The sequence below is a fragment of the Bufo bufo genome, chromosome 7, assembly GCF_905171765.1.
Source record: "Bufo bufo chromosome 7, aBufBuf1.1, whole genome shotgun sequence".
Lineage (NCBI taxonomy): Eukaryota > Metazoa > Chordata > Amphibia > Anura > Bufonidae > Bufo > Bufo bufo.
The window spans coordinates 4903994-4929016 of record NC_053395.1 but is presented as its reverse complement, the minus strand read 5'-3'; positions in this window follow the sequence as shown (position 1 = coordinate 4929016).

The window sequence follows — 25023 nt, the reverse complement described above, 5'->3', positions numbered from 1 at the left end:
GAAGGCAGATTTTGCAGGACTGGTTTTGTTTATACCATGTCCCATTTCAAGCCCCCCCCCCCCCCTTTCACCCCTAGAATAGAAATTTCAAAAAAGTGACTCCATCTAAGAAAGTAAACCCCTCAAGGTATTCAAAGCTGGGTTTACAAACTTTGTTAACCCTTTAGGTGTTCCACAAGAGTTAATGGCAGATGGAGAAACAATTTAAAAATTTCTATTTTTTGGAAAATTTTCCATTTTAACCCTTACTTTATTACTGGAAAAAATGGGTTAACAGCCAAACAAAACTCAAAATCGGTTGCCCTGATTCTGTAGTTTGCAGAAACACCCCATATGTGGTCGTAAACTACTATTTGGCTAAATGGCAGGACATAGAAGAAGGGGAACGCCATACAGTTTTTGGAAGGCAGATTTTGCTGGACCGGTTTATTGACACCATGTACCCTTTCAAGCCCCCTGATGCACCCCTAGAGTAGAAACTCCATAAAAGTGACCCCATCTAAGAAAATACGGGATAAGGTGGTTGTTTTTTTGGGACTATTTTAGGGGTAAATATGATTTTTGGTTGCTCTATATTACTCTTTTTTGAGGCAATGTAAAAAAAAAATTTAATTCTAAAATTGTTTCTACATTCGCTATTTAGTTTTGTGGAACACCTAAAGGGTTAACATAGTTTGTAAAGTAACTTTTGAATACCTTGAGGGGTGTAGTTTCTTAGATGGGGTCACTTTTTTGGAGTTTCTAGTCTAGGCTACATCAGGGGGGCTTCTAATGGGACATGGTGTCAAAAAAAAAACTGTCCATCAAAATCTGCCTTCCAGAAACCGTATGGAGTTCCCTTCGTTCTATGCCCTGCCGTGTGGCTATATAGCCATTTACGACCACATATGGGGTGTTTCTGCAAACTACAGAATCAGGGCAATAAATATTTAGTTTTGTTTGGCTGTTAACCCTTGCTTTATTTCCGGCAAAAAGGATTCAAATGGAAATTTTGCCCAAAAATGGGTGTTTTGGCACTGTTTTTATTTTATATTTTTAACACCGTTCATCCGAGGCGTTTGGTCAAAAGTTATTTTTATAGCGACGATTTTTACACACGCGACGATGCCCAATATGTATGGCTCTCCAGACTTTGGAGACACTAAGCAGGCATCCTAAAACTGCGGCCCTCCAGATATTGTAAAACTACAATCCCCACCATGCCCTGCTGATGGCTGTAGGTTGTGGCAGGGGGGGGTCTGGGGTCTGATAGATGGATCAAAGAAAGTTTTGAATAAAAGTGCTTTTTTTTTTTTTTCCTAACTAACTTTTCCCTTCTTTCCCTGCCTAACGGTGCCTCTCCCTCACTGACCCTAACCTACCTGGGTGGCGATGGGTGCAGGAGGGTGATGGGTGCCGATTAGGGGGGACTCGGGAGCTGGTGCTGGTGCTGGACGGTGCTGCCGGGTGCTCGTGCAGAACAGGAAGAAAATCTTCGCACTGCGATTGGTGGTGTATAATCACGCCACCGATCCCAGTCTTTTTCCGGTTCATCGGGTCACAGGACACCCGAATGGACCGGAAACGCAGAAAAAAGCAGGTCTGAATTGACCTGCGGTTTTCTGTGATCGCCGATACGGGGGGGTCAAATGACCCCCCCCTGCGTTGTTACGGGATGCCGGCTGAATGATTTCAGCCGGCATCCCGTTGCGATTAACCCCCGTGGCGCCGGAATTCCGATTTAAAGTTAGGACGTACCGGTACGCCCTGCGTCCTTAAGGGGTTAAAGGGTTTCTACCACCAGATTTGGTCCTATTTAGCTGACTGACACTAGCGATGTGCTAGTGTCAGCAGTCCATAACAGTGTTCTTACTTATCATCTGTCTGCTGCCGTTCACCTTAAAAACGTACTTTTATAGATATGCTAATGAGCCTCTAGGGGCTATGTGGGCGTCATTAGCACCTAGAGGGCTCCGTCCACTAACCATTTCAGCCGCCCATCGCGTCCCTCCAGCCCACCCCGCTCCTGTTGATTGACATAAAACTTCTCAGTATCTCGTACCAATTCCCGCGCCTGCGCCGTGCGCGTCTGTATTCTCCCGGCGCCGGCTTCCTCACTGCGCCTGCGCCAACTACGTTACAATGAGGAAGCCGGCACCAGGAGCGCGGCATTCACTCACTGCGCCTGCGCCGAATACAGAAGAATACAGTATGGTGGGCATATACAGCTGAATAGTCCATGTACCTATATATCATTATACTCAGTGCTGTTACTGTATATATACAAAGATAATACTATAGGTAATATACTGAGTATAACTATCATTTATAGGTACAGTAACAGTGCTGAGCATAACCCTACATATGTACTATGATATATATACACATGGATGCTGCATAGCTGACCTACAGTATATATTGTACAAATAAAGACCGGCACTCGCTGATGAATATTCTTGTAGATTTATTCAGTCCCATATTCCATCATAGTGACGCGTGCGTTTCAGCAAATCATATGCTTTCATCAGACATGTGTGAATACCTTACCACTAGCCCTGATATATAGTAAATGTAGTCATACTCCTTCTTAGTGAGAAAGCCCTTTTCTAGTCCCAAGGTCAGGATGCTGACCAATTTAGACTGTAAAGGGAGGAGAGGGTTCCCACATAGAGGTTTATAGGTGTCAGGGTCATTTACCATGGAGAATACCTGGGATACCGCTCCTCCCTTGTCGGCCTCTTTGATAACCGTGTTATGCATCTCTTTTAGACTTTTGAGAGCCCCCCCCCCCCTTCCCGTTCACTGTGAGATAAATTCTCATGTCTGCGGTGAGAAGTACCACGTGCCACATATTTAGTGGAATCATACAGTGAGCAGAGGTCTCTTTCTGCCAGTTCCTGATATCAATCTAAGGCAAGAGACCTCGACTGTACTGGATAAAAGTCTTTGTTAGAGACTTTAAGTGAAGATATGTTGGTACTATTGGGGTCATCTTGCCTAGTTCGAGATTCCTGTAAGAAATTCACATGAGCGAATTATTGGTGACCCCTCTGGGGCCTATCAACCATTCCTCCCCTGTAATACCTCCATCATTAACCCTTTCACCTCCCCCTTACCAATGTAACGGGGTTTTGGGGGCGCCCCCTAGTGTCTATGGGGTCCCTAACCCTAGTTAACTCACTATGCCTGACAGGCGGATCCTGAGCCTCCGCTATCTGGGAGTTGGGGTACATGTCTGCGGCAGTGCCTCCACCCAGTGTTGCATCCGGGGTAGGGATGTGAGGCTCCACTGGGAACATACTTGGTGCAAATGAGACTGACACATCAGACATGGGTTATTCACGTTAGAAAAAAGACGACTGAGGGGAGATCTAATTACTATGTATAAATATATCAGGGGGCAGTACAGAGATCTATCCCATCATCTATTTATCCCCAGGACTGTGACTGTGACGAGGGGACATCCTCTGCGTTTGGAGGAAAGAAGGTTTGTACACAAACATAGAAAAGGGTTCTTTACGGTAAGAGCAGTGAGACTATGGAACTCTCTGCCTGAGGAGGTGGTGATGGTGAGTACAATAAAGGAATTCAAGAGGGGCCTGGATGTATTTCTGGAGCGTAATAATATTACAGGCTATAGCTACTAGAGAGGGGTCGTTGATCCAGGGAGTTATTCTGATTGCCTGATTGGAGTCGGGAAGGAATTTTTGATTCCCCTAAAGTGAGGAAAATTGGCTTCTACCTCACAGGGTTTTTTTGCCTTCCTCTGGATCAACTTGTAGGATGACAGGCCGAACTGGATGGACAAATGTCTTTTTTCGGCCTTATGTACTATGTTACTATGTTACAGCCTAACTGGAATTGACTTTATATAATGCGTAACAAAATGAACCAACATACATAGGAGAATACAATGGAGTAACACAAATAACAGGGTAATGTGGATTCTTCCTCACCCACCCACCAGCACACCTGCGTCCCACCCCCTATCTTCGCCCTAATGGCCGTTGGTGCACATAGGAGAGTTGGGGCCCTTATAAGTCCTGCTCCGCAGGGTCACTGAAGCAGCCTGAGCTGTGTAATGTCCGTCACTGGACCTCAGAGTCTTTATTGTGGTGAGGAGACAGGTGCCCTGTGGTGATACAGGGAGAGGTTTGACTTACCCTCACAACACCATTAACCAGGCCAGTCCGCAGCAATCTCCTCTCACTGGATTCACCAGACGTCTGGACTCAGTGCTTGTCTTTGCCAGCGGTCCCTCTCTCAGCAGGTGTGATCTTGGGTGAAGTAAGTTCTCTCCGCCAGGTTCTATCTCTGTGCTGCAGTCTCTCAATGCCAGACCCATGTCCTCTCTCTGGCTGAGCAAATCGTAGCTTCTAGAAACTTTTCCAGGACCTTCCTCCTTAGAGCTGTGCAGCCAGCGTCGTTTTAGGACCTGCGATGATGTCACTCACCATGTGACTCATTTCAGCCAGTCATGTGATCAATGCTCAATGTCTTATTAACAGCATACTGAGTCCATCTGCTGGGCATTTCAGATAACGCAGCCGGTGTAACTTCACAGGGTTACATGCTCCCCCTTGAAAAATACTTGCCTTCCACTGGCAAGTCCGAACCAGGGGGCTTAACAAAAATTCAACAGAAAAATGTTTAGCATACATACAGTACAGTTGGCACAGTAATATCCTAGCTAGCTATTTATTTAGGGTAAAGAGTCACTAACATTTACCACTTCAGCTAGTGCATGTAGGAAAGTGGCCATTTTAGATGCTGCTTGTGTCAGCGGGGCATAACTGGGCTCTCCTATATTATCATAAACTAAGGCCCTAGGGGGTTGCCGCACTCTGGTACTGTGTCTCAGTTCTCGCTGTGGGAGAGGATCTTGGGACATCAAATGTGGGACTTCGACTCCTGCCCTCGAAGTAGAGTCTCTAAGGGAAGTTCCAGGCACAAAACATGGACTTTCTGGATTCAACCTTGGAGAACTTTGTGACCCAGGAGAGGTTCCGGGACTTTGTGGAACCACCGGAGTTAAAGGAGGCAATTGCTGTGTTTCTTCTGCGGGTGATGACCACCACTGATCCTCTGCACTGGGAGTTCCCGGGGTCTCCTCTGCCCCATTTCCAGGACTCTCTGCTGGGTTTTCCTCCAGTTCTTCACTACTCTCTTCCTCTTCATCAGCATACACAACTGGAAGCAGATGGTTTCTATGCCAAGCCTTTATTCGGCCCTCCGGGCCCCTAATGTTGTACACTGGCAGTCCTTCCAGTTTGGACACAACCTCAAACAGGGTATCTTTCCATCTGTCAGCCAGTTAGTGTTTTCCAGGCACACCTAGATTCCGGAGAAGAACTTTATCCCCTGCTTGGATCTCCCGATATCTCACCTTAGAATCATACCTTCTTTTGTTCCGTTCTTCCATTTTTGCTGCAGCTTGGGTGGCCAACTCATAGGCCCGATGAAGGTTTTGTTTGAGGTTCCTCACATATTGAAAGTGTGAAGTTGAATCTGTTCCATCAGGAGACACTCCCAAATGGAAATCTACCGGTAATCGAGCTTCTCTTCCGAACATTAGGAAATAGGGTGAGAACCCTGTAGATTCATGCCTTGTACAGTTGTATGCGTGGACCATGGCTTCCACATGTTTACTCCAAGACCGCTTCTCGACTTGCTTGAGAGTCCCTAGCATATCTAGGAGGGTCCTATTGAACCGTTCTGGCTGTGCATCACCCTCCGGATGATAAGGTGTGGTTCTGGACTTCTGCACCTGCAACATGTCCAACAGCTCCTTGATCAACTTACTCTCAAAGTCTCTACCTTGATCAGAGTGTATCCGATTGGGTAGTCCATAGTGAATAAAATATTTCTGCCAAAGAACTTTGGCTACAGTCACAGCTTTTTGATCTTTAGTGGGGAAGGCTTGAGCATATCTGGTGAAATGGTCCGTTACCACCAGCACATTTCCAATTCCCGCTGTATCACTCTCAATGCCGAGATAGTCCATGCACACAAGATCCATGGGTCCCGTACTTTTCAGATGACCCATAGGGGCAGCTCTCACAGGCAGGGTCTTCCTCTGGATACACCTCCTGCATGTCTTTACATGTTGCTCGACATGTTCCCTCATGCGAGGCCAATAGAACCGATCCTGTACTAGGCCATAGGTCTTGTCCACCCCGAGATGCCCATGTTGATCGTGGAGAGCTCTCAGGACCATGCCACGGTATCTGTGGGGTAGTACCAATTGTTTTCTGTCAGGGTGATCATGATACTTCACGACCCTATAGAGTACTCCATCTTCAAGATGTAGTCGGCTCCATTCTCTTCGGTATAATTCTCTTTGACTCACAGGTAGAGAAGTCAGCAATTTAGGATTCTTAGTCTTTATTGCTCTGATAACTATCCCAATATACCAGTCCTGCGCTTGAGCCTTCTTCTTGTCTTCTGTGGTTATACTGGACCACTGTTGAAGCATGACTGGAGCATGGAACACCTCAGGCACGGCTTCTGGAGAGTGGCTAATGGAGTCTATCCCCCTTAGCTCGGCAAACTCTTCTTGTCTCTCGGCCACCACATACATCTGACAAAAGGCTCCTACCCCCGGCCCAGGTATCTCTTCCCACTCCTCTTCTTCTTGGTGAGGAGGGAGTCTAGGTCTGCGGGACAGGGCATCTGCGCTGACATTCTTGGGCCCAGGCTTGTACTTCAGGCTGAAACTGTAGCTTGACAAGGCAGCCAACCACCTATGTCCTGTGGCATCCAGCTTAGCTGTAGTCTGAATGTAGGTAAGTGGATTGTTGTCAGTCCTTACTTCGAATGTTGCTCCATACAAATAGTCATGTAGCTTATCCACGATGGCCCACTTGAGTGCCAGAAATTCCAATTTATGGACTGGATAGTTCTTCTCTGCACCTGTAAGACTTCTACTTATGTAAGCCACCGGCCTCAATCCTTCTGGATAACTTTGGTGCAGTACACCCCCTAGACCTTCCATACTGGCATCCACATGGAGGATATATGGTTTCTCAGGGTCTGCATAGGCTAAAACAGGAGCTTCTGTAAGTCTCTTCTTCAATGTCAGAAAGGCATCTTCACATCCTGAAGTCCATTTCTCTCCAAAGGGGTCTTTAGGAGATGGTGCCTTAGCACCCGTTACGTCAGAGGTAATCTTTAGTAGGTCATGTAACTCTCGAGCAATCTTTGAGTAGTCTTTCACGAACCTTCGGTAGTAACCACAGAATCCGAGAAAGGACCGCAACTCACTGATGTTATCTGGTCTTGGCCAATTCAACACTGCTTCAATTTTAGCAGGATCTGTGGCTACTCCTTCAGCGGAGACTATATGTCCCACATAAGTGACAGAGTTCTGGGCAAATCGGCATTTGTCCACTGATAGCTTCAGGCCTTCAGCTTGAAGTCGATCCAACACCTTTAGCAATCTTTGTTCATGCTCCTCTGGTGTCTTCCCGAAAACAATTAGGTCATCTAGATACACTAGACACTCTTTGGGATTCATATCCCCCACAGTTTTCTCCATCAGCCTCTGAAAAGTAGCAGGAGCTCCTGTGACTCCCTGTGGAATTCTGGTAAACTGGAAGAACCCCAAAGGGCAGATGAAAGCTGTCTTTTCCTGATCCTCCTTCTTCATGGGTACCTGATAATATCCAGACCTCAAGTCAAGCACACTGAACCACTGGCTGCCAGATAGGGCGTTCAGAAGATCCTCTATCCGGGGCAAAGTGTACTGATCTGGCACAGTCGTCTTGTTCAAAGTACGGTAGTCCACACATAGCCGAACTGAACCATTCTTTTTTCTCACTACCACAACAATAGGTGAGGCATAGGGGCTCCGAGACTCTGTGCTGATGCCTGCTCCTTCCATCTGCTGGAGTATGTCCCGGACATCTTCCACATCTCGAGGGGGTATTCTTCTTGACCTTTCTCTGAAAGGAGTAGAATCAGCAAGTCTTATAGTATGGGTGGCACTCTTAGAACACCCCACGTCCATCTCTGCTCTGGAAAACACTCCCTGTCGGGTGACCAGTTTTGAACGAAGGCTGTCTTTCCACTCCTGTGGTAGAGGAGAATCTTCTAGATCAAAATCTAAAGGTGCTTTCACATGATCCTTCTGTTCTGCACTCACAGACATGATGGACGAAACTTGATCTAAAAGGTGTATCACACCAATCTTCTGATGACGATCAATCCGGATTTCCGTGGGGGTTAAATTCTGTACCATCACAGGAAAGCTCCGACACCACCTTTTCCGCCAATCTTTTACCTCAGGTATGAGAGTCCACCCCTTCTTCTGATCCTCTTCAGGCAGAGACTCAATAAGGTATTGTCCAGTTCCCCCCAACATTTCATGGTGCATTGAGGCTATGGCTCGTAAGGTTTTGGTCTCACCAGGCTTCACAAATGCAGGTTCTGTTCCTGAATAGTGGCACGACCCTGGTTTTGTTTCAAGGGCTAGTCGTCTACACTCTTTCCCTAGGACAGGGCTGACCTCCATCAGTCGGTCTAAGGAGACATCTCCCACTTCTGTCAGATAGGCCTTGAATACATCCTGTACCATCTTTGCATTAGTGCCCAATATTATTGGGGCACACACTTTCCTGGCTGCAGGGCATATTAAAGCTTCCAGCTCCATAGGACATATTATCCCAGTGTTTAACTGGGGAATAGTTATGGTCACTTTTATGCATCCCTCCACAGGTTGAGCTTGAGAACCAACGCCCCATAGCTGAAACTCTCCTGCAGGTTCCATAGGAATGTGTTTCAAATGACGTTCATAGAAGTCTCGGTAGATAATGGTGACTTGAGAACCTGTATCTAGCAATGCTGAAGCCTGAATTCCTTCTACTTGCACGTGTATCAAAGATTTAGGCCCAATCTTGGCTCCTACAGATAAACCATATGTAGGCCGGGTCTTCCTTCGCTTGTAAGACCTGGTCATTTGAGTCTCCTCAAGCTCGGTTGCCAGCACCTCCACATCCACCTCCATGGAGTTCGCAGGGCACTCCCGCTGAAAATGCCCTGACTTTCCACATTTAAATCAATCCCCTCGGCTGGGTGAATCCTCAGGAAACAGTTTTTTCTGAGTCCTCCTGTGTTGCCCCCCACTTCCAGGGGGAGGATCTGCTCTCTCTGGTGGTGACTTGCATAAGAACTCCAATTCAGCCACCTTCTTCCTAAGAGCTGACAGTTCTGTATCCTCTTTCTCCTTCTGTAGGGGTGGACACGTCTGGTCTTCCAATCTCCTGGCTGTATTTATTAATGTGGAATAAGGCAAGACTTTATCATCCAACTTGGCTCTCAGCAGAATCATAATTGGATTATTGATTAAACCACCTCTCTGAATTTGCTTAGATAGCCGAGCATCCAACTCAGAGGCAGGAACTGCTCCTTTATGGAATAACTTTCCAAGCGATAGCTGTAACCGGTTGATATAGTCAGTGGCTTTTTCATGCTCCTTCTGCTTAGTGGCTAGGAACTTAACCAGCAGATCATCCAAATCTTCTGATTTCCCATAAGCATCCTGCAAAACTTGTAGATAGTCGTGCACAGCAGCTTGCCCATTTACTCCCTTGAACAGTCTTATCATGTCTGTAGCGGGAAAACGAAGACTCTCCACCAACCGCTGTTTCTTTATGGTATCCGTACAAGACCATTCCTCCAACAACTGCATAGCATTATCCTTCCAGACCTCAAAAGGCTCTTCTCCTGAAGGAACAGGCTGATTCCCAGAAAACACCTTTAGTTTGCGGTAACTATGAGTGTGGTTTGCCGTCACTATGGCTTCTGAGAGTTTCTGGAGTATGTCCGATACATCACTACCTCCTGTAGGCGGGGTGCGGACTTCAGGGTTGTCTGGTTTCAGTAATGCTGTAGATGGATGAAATTCTGCTTTAGGAGTAATCATCCCCTGTTCTCTAGGAGGATGGGCAGCTTGTTTAGGAATGGCTCCGGCCTTTCCGGAGATGGGAGTCAGGAGCTTAGAATAATTTTCTGTGACATAATCTCTCTGTTCTAATTTAAGAGGTTGTTGCAGCGAGACCCTTTCTTTCTTATCAAGGAGAGCGTACACTAAAAAGCATCCTTCATCCGGGGCTCCATATAAATGAATGTTGGTAGGCATCTCATGGTCTCCCAAGTCCGTATGACAATATATTAACATGTAAGTTTGGCCTTCAGAATCCTGCAGGATATCCCTGACGGTCGCCATTCCTATTCCCAATCGAAGTTCTATACACAAGATGACGTGATTCATCTCACAGCAGGATGGGACTTTGCATAACATCACAGCTTGCTGCAATGGTAGATTTCTTTGCTGGGCCCACTCTTTTGCAAAGGAGGGAGTGGCCTTAGGATTTAATCTATTCTCACTGGTTGTACGCCAATTCATCTCAGCAGTGCCTCCATATGTAACGGGGTTTTGGGGGCGCCCCCTAGTGTCTATGGGGTCCCTAACCCTAGTTAACTCACTATGCCTGACAGGCGGATCCTGAGCCTCCGCTATCTGGGAGTTGGGGTACATGTCTGCGGCAGTGCCTCCACCCAGTGGAACATCCAGGGTAGGGATGTGAGGCTCCACTGGGAACATACTTGGTGCAAATGAGACTGACACAGCCTAACTGGAATTAACTTTATATAGTGCGTAACAAAATGAACCAACATACATAGGAAAATACAATAGAGTAACACAGATAACAATACAATGTGGATTTTCTCACCCACCCACCAGCACACCTGCGTCCCACCCCCTATCTTCGCCCTAATGGCCGTTGGTGCACATAGGAGAGTTGGGGCCCTTATAAGTCCTGCTCCGCAGGGTCACTGAAGCAGCCTGAGCTGTGTAATGTCCGTCACTGGACCTCAGAGTCTTTATTGTGGTGAGGAGACAGGTGCCCTGTGGTGATACAGGGAGAGGTTTGACTTACCCTCACAACAGCATTAACCAGGCCAGTCCGCAGCAATCTCCTCTCACTGGATTCACCAGACGTCTGGACTCAGTGCTTGTCTTTGCCAGCGGTCCCTCTCTCAGCAGGTGTGATCTTGGGTGAAGTAAGTTCTCTCCGCCAGGTTCTATCTCTGTGCTGCAGTCTCTCAATGCCAGACCCATGTCCTCTCTCTGGCTGAGCAAATCGTAGCTTCTAGAAACTTTTCCAGGACCTTCCTCTTTAGAGCTGTGCAGCCAGCGTCGTTTTAGGACCTGCGATGATGTCACTAACCATGTGACTCATTTCAGCCAGTCATGTGATCAATGCTCAATGTCTTATTAACAGCATACTGAGTCCATCTACTGGGCATTTCAGATAACGCAGCCGGTGTAACTTCACAGGGTTACACCAATAAGACACAGAGACTTGAGTCGGACTTAAATCGGCCACAGCAGCCGTTATTTATTAAACAAAAATACAAATAAGTTAACAATGAATTACCCCAGACGAGGGAGGTCCTAGAAGCCCCAACATGTATACATCCAGAACAACCACTAACTGGACAATCTGTAACGCACCTAGTTGATCAGTTAGGATCTCAACTGCGGAAGCAATGGACATCCACTATTATCCCACCACCCTTGTGTTTGGCTGTGGGATTCGCGGTTACTCAGTATGTACCCCAGGCGTCTCTCTCAGTCTTAGGCGGAGAGTTTGGGGTAACAAAATCATTTACTGCTATCCATCTAATTAGTTTTACTGATGGTAAGGAGGGACTCCCAGAATTACAGGAGTCACAAGTTAGTATAAGCTTGTGCAACGTTCAGAGTTAGCATCTAGTATGCAATAGCTTCAGAGTTAGTATATAGCATGTCCTCAGTTTAGCATATAGTATGCCATAGGTTCAAGGTTAGTATATAGCATGTCCTCAGTTTAGTATATACTATGCAGTAGGTTCAGAGTTAGTATATAGCATGTCCACAGTTTGGTATATACTATGCAGTAGGTTCAGAGTTAGTATATAGCATGTCCACAGTTTGGTATATACTATGCAGTAGGTTCAGAGTTAGTATAGCATGTCCACAGTTTGGTATATACTATGCAGTAGGTTCAGAGTTAGTATAGCATGTCCACAGTTTAGTATACACTATGCAGTAGGTTCAGAGTTAGTATAGCATGTCCTCAGTTTAGTATACACTATGCAGCAGGTTCAGAGTTAGTATATAGCATGTCCTCAGTTTAGCATATAGTATGCCATAGGTTCAGAGTTAGTATAGCATGTCCTCAGTTTAGTATATAGTATGCAGCAGGTTCAGAGTTAGTATAGCATGTCCTCAGTTTAGTATATAGTATGCAGTAGGTTCAGAGTTAGTATAGCATGTCCACAGTTTAGTATATAATATGCAGCAGGTTCAGAGTTAGTATAGCATGTCCTCAGTTTAGTATATAGTATGCAGCAGGTTCAGAGTTAGTATAGCATGTCCTCAGTTTGGTATATACTATGCAGTAGGTTCAGAGTTAGTATAGCATGTCCTCAGTTTAGAGTTGGTTTGGGAGTATCGCCTCACACCAGCAGGAACCACGCCACTCTGAGTTCCAGGGCATTAATCAGAGCAGGTAACAGGTATATACTTGCGGTTAGTTGGTCCTGGATAGAAAGCCAGTGGCAAGAAGGTAGACAGTCCTTCACGATGTTGTTAGGCATCCAGGGTTGGATATGTGAACAGAGTCCTCAGATGCAATGGAGCTAGCAGGGTGCGCACTCCATTAGTGGAACACCCTGCTTAGCACCTGTCTTCTATTTAAGGGCCGAACGGTAAGTGGACGGAGTCACAGAAGGCCCGGCGGCCACTGCGTTCCACGCTGGAGCGCAAGCCAGCGTAACAACACAGGCGGTCGCTGCGTTCCACGCTGGAACGCAAGTCAGCGTATCATCACAGACGGCCGGTGCGTTCCACGCTGGAGCGCAAGCCAGCGTATCGTCACAGGGAGCCGCTGCGGTCCAGGCTGTATTGTTACAGTACCCCCCCTTTAAGGGACCCCTCCGGGGTACCCCGCTAGGAGAGGGTCGGTTGGGAAATCTTCTATGGAACAATCTTTGGAGTCTGGGAGCATGAACGTTTTGCACATCTTCCCAAGAGTCATCCTGGGGACCATACCCCTTCCATCTAACGAGATACTGGATCTTCCACCGTCTTCTTCTGGAATCAATGAGCTGCTCAACTTCAAATTCTTCTTCTCCTTGGACCTCTATCGGAGGCAAGGGTCGAGGGTCATTTGATGGGAATGGTCTAGGTCTAAACGGCTTCAGTAGTGACACGTGGAATGTGGGATGTACCTGTAATCGAGGAGGAAGGGTGAGTCTCACCGTGTTGGGGTTAATAATCCTTTCTATCGGAAAAGGACCCAGGAATTGTCTTCCCAATTTCTTGGAAGGTACCCCCAACCGAAGGTTTTTTGTTGATAACCAAACCGAGTCCCCGACCTGGTAGGGAGGACTTTCTCTCCTACGACGGTCGTAGTAACGCTTCTGTCTTTCTTTTGCCCGTTGAAGGTTATCTTTTAGCGTCTTAAGGGTAGTTTGCAAAGTGGTCAGATAATCGGCTGTGGCTGGAACGTTTGTGGGAAGGCTGGTTTGAGGAAGAGACCTAGGGTGAAATCCGTAATTAGCAAAGAATGGAGTATGTAATGTGGAGGAATTCGTAGAATTATTATAGGCGAATTCAGCGAGAGGAAGTAGGCCCTCCCAGTCATCCTGGAGAAATGAGCAGTGACATCTGAGAAACTGTTCCAGACACTGATTCACCCTTTCAGTCTGCCCATTAGTTTGGGGGTGATAGGCGGTAGACATTCTGTGGTCGATTTGAAGTCTGGAACAAAGTGCTCTCCAGAATTTGGATACGAATTGCGAACCCCTGTCTTATATGACCTGGCTAGGAATTCCATGTAACTTAATAATATTAGACAGGAATACCACGGCCGTGGTTTTAGACAGCAAATCCACTACCACCATGATGGTGTTGTTTCCTCTGGAAAGGGGAAGTTCAACTATGAAATTGTCACGGATGGTGTACAGGAAACAAGACAATACAAAATAAACAATGACTCACTGGATCCACAACTAAGGAACAAAAGGGAGACCCCTGCATGAGACCTGCCGCTCTCCCTTATTGCTCAGCCTATGCGACCACCCCAAAGGTGGATGGGCGCATATCCACGTACCTCGACTATCCTACACCTGAAGACCCTACAATAGTGAGGGGACACGACCACCGGCTCCCTACACAGACACGGAGGGAGTCAGGGTCACCTGGATCCAGAAAACAGAAAATCATAAATACATAAACAGAACTTATCTTGCAGACGACTGGGGACTGTGGACTGGGAACTAGGAACAGCATGCACACACACTCCAGGAAGTTGTATAAGCCGCACACTACTGCATTCTGGGGAGAAACTTAAAGGGCAGCAATCAGTCCAACTGCATGACAGCTGAGATAGACTAACGAGATGAGGAACTTAACCAAAACAAAGAAACTCAAGGAGGAGGATCTGGAAAGCTCCTGTCAGAGCTTCTCAACTGTCTGGTTGTGACAGTACCCCTCCCTCTACGAGTGGACTCCGGACACTCAGGGCCCACCTTCTCAGGATGGGACCTATGGAAAGCCCTGATGAGACGAGTGGCCTTAATGTCCGTCACTGGGACCCACATCCTCTCCTCAGGACCATAACCCTCCCAATGAACGAGGTACTGGAGGGAACCATGGACAAGACGAGAATCCACAATCCTAGAGACCTGAAATTCAAGATTTCCATCAACCATAATCGGAGGAGGAGGCAAAGGCGAGGGTACAATAGGTTGAACATAAGGCTTCAATAAGGACTTATGAAAAACATTATGGATCTTCCAAGTCTGAGGAAGATCAAGACGGTAGGCAGCAGGATTGATGACAGACAGGATCTTGTAAGGCCCAATAAACCTAGGACCCAACTTCCAGGAGGGAACCTTCAATTTGATATTCTTGGTAGACAACCACACCAGATCACCAACATTCAGGTCCGGACCAGGCACACGTCTCTTATCTGCCACACGCTTATATCTCTCACTCATGCTCTTTAGATTATCCTGAATCTTTTGCCAAATAGATGACAAAGACGAGGAGAATCTGTCCTCATCAGGCAAACCAGAAGAGCCCTCTCCCGAGAAAGTCCCAAACTGCGGATGGAACCCATATGCACCAAAAAATGGTGACTTATCAGAGGACTCCTGACGACGGTTATTTAAAGCAAACTCAGCAAGGGACAAAAAAGAACACCAATCCTCCTGATTCTCCGCCACAAAACAGCGCAGATATGTCTCCAGATTCTGATTGACGCGCTCTGTCTGGCCATTCGACTGCGGGTGGAAAGCAGAAGAGAATGACAACCGAACCCCCAAGCGAGAACAGAAAGCCTTCCAGAATCTGGAAACAAACTGCGTGCCCCTATCAGAGACTATGTCTGAAGGAATACCATGCAATTTGACAATGTGGTCAACAAATGCCTGCGCCAGCGTCTTAGCATTGGGCAAACCAGGAAAAGGGATGAAATGCACCATTTTGCTAAAACGGTCCACCACCACCAGAATCACAGTCTTCCCCGAGGAACGAGGCAAGTCCGTTATGAAGTCCATGGACAGATGTGTCCAAGGACGGGAAGGAATGGGTAAGGGAAGGAGAGGACCTGATGGCCGTGAATGAGGGACTTTGGCACGAGCGCAAGTCTCGCAAACTGCCACAAAACCCTCAACCGACTTACGAAGCGCAGGCCACCAGACTCTCCGAGCGATGAGATCCAGTGTGGCTCTTGCCCCCGGGTGCCCAGCAAGGACCGTATCGTGGTGTTCCTTAAAAATCTTGTGTCTCAAAGCGAGAGGCACAAACAACCTCCCAGGAGGACAAAGATCAGGAGCCTCTGACTGGGCTGCCTGCACCTCTGCCTCCAATTCAGGAAAAAGAGCAGAGACCACCACACCTTCAGCCAAAATGGGACCCGGGTCTTCAAAATTCCCACCTCCCGGAAAACAACGTGACAGGGCATCTGCCTTCACATTCTTAACCCCAGGGCGGAACGTGACAACAAAATTAAACCTTGAAAAGAACAAAGACCATCTGGCCTGTCTCGGGTTCAGACGCTTGGCTGACTCCAAGTAGGCCAGATTTTTATGGTCAGTAAACACAGTAATAGGGTGTCTGGCTCCCTCTAGCCAATGGCACCATTCTTCAAAAGCCAACTTGATGGCCAACAATTCCCTATCTCCCACATCATAATTTCTCTCTGCGGAGGAGAGTTTCTTTGAGAAAAAGGCACACGGTTGCCATTTGGCAGGAGAGGAACCCTGAGACAAGACCGCACCCACCCCTACCTCAGAAGCATCAACCTCAACTATGAAGGGTAACGAAATATCAGGTTGTACCAGGATGGGAGCGGAAGCAAAACTCTCCTTGATATTAGAAAAGGCCTTACGCGCCTCTACCGACCAGGAAGAAAAATCTACCCCCTTTCTGGTCATATCAGTGAGTGGTTTAACAACAGAGGAATAATTCAAAATAAATTTCCTGTAATAATTGGCAAAGCCCAAAAAACGCATCAGCGCCTTCTGATTCTCAGGAAGCTCCCACTCAAGCACAGCGCGGACCTTCTCGGGGTCCATGCGAAAACCAGAAGCGGAGAGAAGAAACCCCAGAAATTGAATTTCTGGAACCGCAAACACACATTTTTCCAGTTTCGCGTATAATTTATTCTCCCACAGGATGAGCAAGACCTGACGTAAATGTTCCTTATGAGTCTTGAAATCAGGAGAAAAAATCAAAATGTCATCCAAATACACTAATACAAATTTTCCCATTAAATGATAAAAAATGCTGTTCACGAAATGCTGAAAAACGGCTGGGGCATTCATCAAACCAAAAGGCATAACCAAATTCTCAAAATGGCCCTCAGGGGTATTGAAAGCAGTCTTCCATTCGTCTCCTTCTCTGACCCTGACCAGGTTGTATGCCCCTCTTAGGTCTAACTTGGAAAAGACTTTAGCCCCAACAACCTGGTTAAACAGGTCCGGGATCAGAGGAAGCGGATAAGGGTCACGAATAGTGATACTGTTCAGCTCCCTGAAATCCAGACAAGGTCTTAAAGAACCATCTTTTTTCTTAACAAAGAAAAAACCAGCGGCAACAGGTGACTTCGAGGGTCGTATGTGTCCTTTTCTCAGACTCTCAGAGATATAAGCACGCATAGCGACCCTCTCAGGTTGGGAAAGATTGTATAAACGAGATTTAGGCAGCTTGGCGCCTGGGATGAGGTTAATAGGACAATCGTACTCCCTGTGCGGGGGCAAATCCTGAACTCCACTCTCAGAGAAGACATCCGAAAATTCAGAGAGGAAAGGTGGTACAGTCTTAGTAGAAACCTCAGAAACAGATGTCATGAGGCAATTCTCTCTGCAAAAGTCACTCCAACCATTTATTTGCCTCGCTTGCCAATCAATGGTGGGGTTATGTTTAGTGAGCCAGGGTAGCCCCAACACTAGAGGAGTAGGCAAACCGCTAAGGACGAAACATGACACATCCTCAACATGAGCATCACTCACAATTAAACGGATATTGTGAACTATGCCCTTTAATGATTTCTGAGAAAGTGGAGCGGAATCAATAGCAAAAACAGGAATATCCTTTCCCAAAGTGCATACCTGGAAACCATGAGTTATTGCAAATTGATTATCAATGAGATTGACAGCTGCTCCACTATCCACAAAAATCTCACAAAAAAATGCTTTTGCTCTCTAGCGCCACCCTAGCAGGCAGGACAAAACGGGAACTACAAGCAAACGGAAAACCTTCAATTTCCGCCTCAACCCTGCCAATAGTAACAGACGGAACATTTTTAAAAGATTTTTTCCTTTTTATTTCTTTATTACTCCCAGAAAACTGCCTGAATCTCCTAGAGGGACAAACATTTGCCAAATGATTTATACCTCCACAACAAAAACAAACCCTCCCCTGCGGGCTGAATCTTCTATTGTCAGAGGCAATCAACCCCAGCTGCATGGGCTCCTGCTCAGAAGGGGCTGACAGTGACTGAGACCCCTGTGCACAGAATGAGACCGCTGCACTTTCCTGGGAGTGAGTATGACAGGAAGGAGAGATCTCTCCTCTCTCTCTAAGACGCCTGTCAATACGAACGGCCTGAGACATAGCAGAATCCAAGGAGGTAGGTCTCTCATGAAAGGCAAATGCATCTTTCAATCTCTCTGAAAGACCATGGCAAAATTGACTTCGGAGTGCAGCATCATTCCAACCAGTATCAGCTGCCCATGTCCGAAATTCTGAGCAGTACATCTCTGCGGATTGTTTACCCTGGCATAACAGACGTAGTCTAGACTCAGCCAGAGCAATACGATCCGGATCATCATATATCTGACCCAGGGCTAAAAAGAATTCATCCACTGAACGGAGGGGCCGTGCCCCCTCCGGCAGCGAAAAGGCCCAGGATTGAGCGTTACCCCTGAGCAGCGATATAATGATCCCCACCCTCCGTTCTTCGTCACCAGAGGAATGGGGAAGAAGGCGAAAATGGAGTTTGCAAGCCTCTCTAAAACGCACAAAATACTCACTACCCCCGGAGAACGTATCCGGGAGCGAGATCTTAGGCTCAGAACAAACTCCATGAACGCAAGCTGAACCGGTCACTTGAAACTGATAAAAAGTCTTACGGAGATCAGCTACCTCCAATGAAAGACCCTGGAAGCGCTCAGCCAAAAGTGAAACCGGATCCATGCTTGAGACGGTTTTGGCGGCTTATAATGTCACGGATGGTGTACAGGAAACAAGACAATACAAAATAAACAATGACTCACTGGATCCACAACTAAGGAACAAAAGGGAGACCCCTGCATGAGACCTGCCGCTCTCCCTTATTGCTCAGCCTATGCGACCACCCCAAAGGTGGATGGGCGCATATCCACGTACCTCGACTATCTTACACCTGAAGACCCTACAATAGTGAGGGGACACGACCACCGGCTCCCTACACTGACACGGAGGGAGTCAGGGTCACCTGGATCCAGAAAACAGAAAATCATAAATACATAAACAGAACTTATCTTGCAGACGACTGGGGACTGGGGACTGTGGACTGGGAACTAGGAACAGCATGCACACACACTCCAGGAAGTTGTATAAGCCGCACACTACTGCATTCTGGGGAGAAACTTAAAGGGCAGCAATCAGTCCAACTGCATGACAGCTGAGATAGACTAACGAGATGAGGAACTTAACCAAAACAAAGAAACTCAAGGAGGAGGATCTGGAAAGCTCCTGTCAGAGCTTCTCAACTGTCTGGTTGTGACAGAAATCCATCGAGACCCATTCCCAGGGTCTGTTGGCGATGGGAAGACCATAAGGTCGGTTCCTGTCAGTTTTACATTAAGCACAGGTCTCGCACGTGGAAACGTATTCCTCAATTTGTTTGGTCATCTTTGGCCACCAGAAGTTCCTGCGTATCAGGGTTGTGGTTTTAGCAATGCCGGGATGTCCCGCGAGGGGTAAATCATGGCAAAGTTTGATCACCTGATTGGTGAGGGAGGGTGGTATATACAGTTGGCTGTCCTTGTAAAGGAGACCCTGTTGATTCTGCGAAAGACCAGGGGGGGTATTAGCATGGTCATTAATTAGAGCATCCTTGAGCTGGGTTTCCAACGTTATGGTGGCAAGGACGAGTTTCTTCGGTGGAATGATCCATGTGGGGGCCGTGTCTGAGGTGCGAATTTCAGCCAGTCGTGACAAGGCGTCGGCCTTCCCATTTTTTGAGCCTGGTCGGTATGTAATTTGGAAGTTAAACCTGTCAAAAAAAAAACTCCACCGTACTTGACGGCCTGATAATGTTTTATTGGTTTTCAGGTATTGTAGATTACGGTGATCCGTATAAATTGTGATGGGGTGTATTGATCCTTCAAGTAAATGCCTCCAATTTTCCAGGGAGCATTTTATGGTGAGGAGTTCCTTTTCGCCTATGGGGTAATTGAATTCGGCGGTATTTAGCGTCCGGGAGTAGAACCCGATAGGATGTAACGGAGTTGAAAAAGAGCTTCGCTGGGACAGAACAGCTCCTATGGCTGCCTGGGATGCGTCTACTTCCAGCACGTAGTGATGGTTCGGATTTGGGAGAGTCAGTATCGGTGCCGTAGTGAACCTGTTCTTTAATAACTCAAACGCTGATTGGGCGTCCTTGGACCAAACGAACTTCGTGTTGACACTAGTTAAACGGGTTAGTGGCTTAGTGGTAGCGGAGAAATCTTTAATAAATTTCCTATAGAAGTTTGAGAACCCCAGGAACCGTTGAAGAGCTTTCCTGGAATCCGGAATCGGACAATTTTGGATGCAAGTGATTTTTGAGGGATCCATCTGGATACCTTTGGGTGAAATTATGTATCCGAGGAAGGGAAGAGAGGTAGTCTCGAATACACATTTTTCCTGTTTGATGTATAAACGATGTACACTTAACCGTGCGAGAACCCAACGGACATGTTTCCTGTGATCGTGTAAGTTATCGGAATACACTAGTATATCATCAAGATAGATGATTACACATACGTCCAGTAGATCCCTAAAGATGTCGTTAATAAAATTTTGGAATGTGGCAGGGGCATTGCACAACCCGAAGGGCATCACTGTATACTCGAAGAGTCCATACCGAGTGCGGAAAGCTGTCTTCCATTCATCCCCTTTTCTGATCCTAATTAAGTTGTATGCGCCTCTCAAATCCAGCTTGGTGTAGATTGTTGCTGTTTGTAATCTTTCTATGAGTTCGGATATTAGCGGCAAGGGGTACCGATTTTTGATTGTTACTTTGTTCAAGGCTCTGTAATCTATAATGGGCCTTAAGCTTGAATCTTTGTTTCTCACGAAGAACATCCCTGCTGCTGCCGGGGAGGTTGAAGGCTGAATAAAACCTTTTCGTAAGTTCTCTTCTAGGTACTGTTTGAGGTGAACAAGTTCTGGTTGTGCCAATGGATAAATTCTACCCGTGGGTATCTCACTACCCGGCAGCAAGTCTATGGGGCAATCGTAAGATCTATGGGGCGGAAGAGATTCCGGCTTCTTTGCGCTGAACACCTCAGCAAAGTCTGCGTATTGGCTGGGGACCTGGTTCACTCCCACGTGCATGAGAGATTTGAGGGGAAAACAGGTCTCCATACAATAAGGTGACGTGAACTGAACTCTCCCCTGTTTCCATAGGAGAGTTGGCTGGTGTATTTGCAACCATGGCAACCCAAGAATCACGGGAAACAATGGAGAGTGTATGATATCAAGGGATAAGAATTCTGTGTGGTTATTTTCACATGTCACCATGAGGGGTTGAGTCTGACTGTGGATAGAACTAGAAGTGGTACCGTCAATGAAACTCACGGATATCGGAACGTTTTTTCTCATGTGGGGAATTTTATTTCGCTCAACCAGATGCGTGTCGATAAAATTCCCCGAAGCTCCCGTGTCCACCATGGCTTCAACGGTAATCCGGTTTTGGTCCCACTGTAAGGTGAGAGACGTGTAAATGTAACCACCAGTACTATTTTTTGTACTGCCTATGGTACAAGACGTGCCGCTCTTACCTTCGCACTTCTTACGTATCGCGGGACATCCGTCAACGGTATGGTCAGCAGACGCACAGTATAGACAGAGCTTGAGGTTACGTCTCCGGGCTTTCTCTCTCTCGGTCAGAGGTCCTCGGATCGCCCCAATCTCCATCATCTCTACAGCAGGACCCTGGCAGAACGGTCTTGGGTTGGGTGTGAAGCCTGAGACTCTCTCGGCTCTGCGTTCCCTCAGCCGTCTGTCAATGGTGGTGGCCTTCTGCATCAAGGCATTAAGTGTAAGTGGTAATTCTCCTCGGGCTAATTCGTCCTTCAGGGTCTCAGAAAGACCTAGGCGGAACTGATTCCTAAGAGTGATATCATTCCATTCAGTCTCCCGGGCCCAGCGAGTGTATTCCGCAATAAAGTCCTCTACAGGTCGTTTCCCTTGTTTAAGGCTGCGTATAGCGGTCTCAGCGGTCAGCTGTTTACTATGGTCCTCGTAGAGAAGGGCCATTTTTTCAAAGAACAGAGGAAAGGATTCCAGGACTGGGTCTTCTTTTTCTAAATAAGTATTGGCCCATGCTCTGGGCTCCCCCCTGAGGTATGAGATCATGGTAAATACTTTTGATCTGTCAGTTGGGTAAGTCCGGGGCTGCATCTCAAACATTAATTTGCATGCGTTCAGGAAATCCCTGAACTGCCTTCGGTCACCCGAGAATAACTCAGGTGGGCTTACTTTGGGTTCAGGTCCATCACGGTGGTGTCCTGGCCCCTGAGTGACAAGTTGCCGTAGTGCCTGGTTTTCTAGCTGGAGATGTTGTACAGTCACATTGAGGGTCTCCACCTTCTTAGTGAGGGTGACGAGGTGACCTGCAACCTCCGCTGGATCCATCTGGGTTCCACTAATATGTAACGCACCTAGTTGATCAGTTAGGATCTCAACTGCGGAAGCAATGGACATCCACTATTATCCCACCACCCTTGTGTTTGGCTGTGGGATTCGCGGTTACTCAGTATGTACCCCAGGCGTCACTCTCAGTCTTAGGCGGAGAGTTTGGGGTAACAAAATCATTTACCGCTATCCATCTAATTAGTTTTACTGATGGTAAGGAGGGACTCCCAGAATTACAGGAGTCACAAGTTAGTATAAGCTTGTGCAACGTTCAGAGTTAGCATCTAGTATGCAATAGCTTCAGAGTTAGTATATAGCATGTCCTCAGTTTAGCATATAGTATGCCATAGGTTCAGAGTTAGTATAGCATGTCCATAGTTTAGTATACACTATGCAGTAGGTTCAGAGTTAGTATAGCATGTCCACAGTTTGATATATACTATGCAGTAGGTTCAGAGTTTGTATAGCATGTCCACAGTTTGGTATATACTATGCAGTAGGATCAGAGTTAGTGGAACACCCTGCTTAGCACCTGTCTTCTATTTAAGGGCCGAACGGTAAGTGGGCGGAGTCACAGAAGGCCCGGCGGCCACTGCGTTCCACGCTGGAGCGCAAGCCAGCGTAACAACACAGGCGGTCGCTGCGTTCCATGCTGGAGGGCAAGCCAGCGTATCGTCACAGGGAGCCGCTGCGGTCCAGGCTGTATTGTTACACAATCCACCTTTTTGCCTCCAGCCGTAAACACCCAGCTCGGAGCCACCAACTGATGGATGCCCTCACTGATTAACCGAGTGCCCAATCCTGAGAGTCCAGCCCCACCATTGAGGCCCTCTAATTCTCAAGCAGCAACCCATTCCACCAGCTCCGAGGACCTCCCCCCGCCTCGACTGCCGCGACATACATAACATACAACCCTCACCATTAGCCCATACCCCCAGAACCCCTACCACTACCACTACTACCTCCCCAATACCTACTCAAAGGGAGGGTGGGCGGTTGCTTTTTACACTAACTCTAAAATGGCCCCCCCAGCTACATCCCCTTAAATAATCTCCCCCCCCTAACTCCCCCTTCACTATCTCGCCCCTCCACTTCCCGCCACGCATTAACCCTACCTCTACCAGGCCCCTGGCACCAAATTCGTCATGAAGGCCTACCCTTATGGTAAACCTATTGTCACGGCTGAGGATGGGGGAAATCCTCAGCCGTGCGGTGGCAGAAGATGTCCAGTCGCTACTCGCCAGGAACACAGAATTAGGGAGCAGGTCACCTCCTGTTGCGTCCCTAACGCTGACCCTGTCTCCTACCTGCATGGGTCGACCTTGATGGTAGGAGGACCCATGCGCAGGAACCTCGGAGCCCTGACTTACCCTCCGACCGGTCCCTGGGCTAAGGAGCAGGGTAAGACAACCCACTCCTCCTAGGCACGGAGGAGCAGGAGTCTCACTGGCCAAGCAGCATGAAGATGGGGGTACAAAAACAGGACTACGGATAAGACAGGTGAACCCTAACAGTTCCACACAACCCTGTCTCAGCCTTGCTGACTGGAACCCGTGCTAAGGAAAGGCTGTCCACACAGACAAAGGTAAACAGCACACACATGAAGACACACAGGGACCAGGACATCCATAGCCGCACTAAAAAGCCAAAGACACAGGACATCAACAACACATCACGGAATTATAACTTATGACCGGAAGGGTGGCCCTTACTGGAAGGGGGAAATCACAGGAGGCTGCTACAGCAAAGCATGACTGAAGCAACCTCCTGAGCCATGCCAAAGACAAAAGCTATATAGGCCTAAGTGGCCACACCCACCGGTCAGACACACCCAGTGACATCACACACACTGGGAAGGGAGTTAACCCTTTCAGCACCACAGGAAAGGGAAAACACCAACTTAAAGGAACAGTGTCCAACACAACAAACACACTGTGATTGTTGCCGCCGGCAACGACATGGGTGGCAACCGTGTCCTGGGAGTCAGTGCAAAGGCCGGGACACTGCCACCACATGTACACAACACCAAACGTTGCCACGGGCAACCACAGTGCAGGAAAGGTGTCCGTGCACACCACACAATACACAGACAAACAACAGTGCATACATACACGCACACAAACTCCAAAGGGACCGCACACATACCTGTTGTCCGCGACAACCGCACTTGAGGCCAACAACATTATGCCTCAAGCTGCGGTTGAAACAACAACCCAAACCGCGGGCAACAGTATGCGACTCCCAAGGAGTCACGGCCAAAACCGTGGCCGTGACACTCCCGCCCCTCAAAGCCCCCCCCACCAAAAAAAAAAACACGGGAGGGACTCACACAAGGGGATGGGAGAAGGGGACGTCCACTCTCAGACACGGTTCCCAAAAAGTCGCTGTCAGCTGAATCCTCTCCCAGCACACAACACAGCCAGTCCGACGAGGCCTGCAGCCCGCACCAGCGACACAGGGGAGAGAACCACTGAGAGATGGACGAGGGGACTCTCCACTCACGTCCCCACTCCAGTCGCTGCCAGCAGACACTCCTAGCCAGCACGCAGCCGGACCACTTACGGAGTGCTGCCAGCAAACGACCAGAGATGGGAACATGG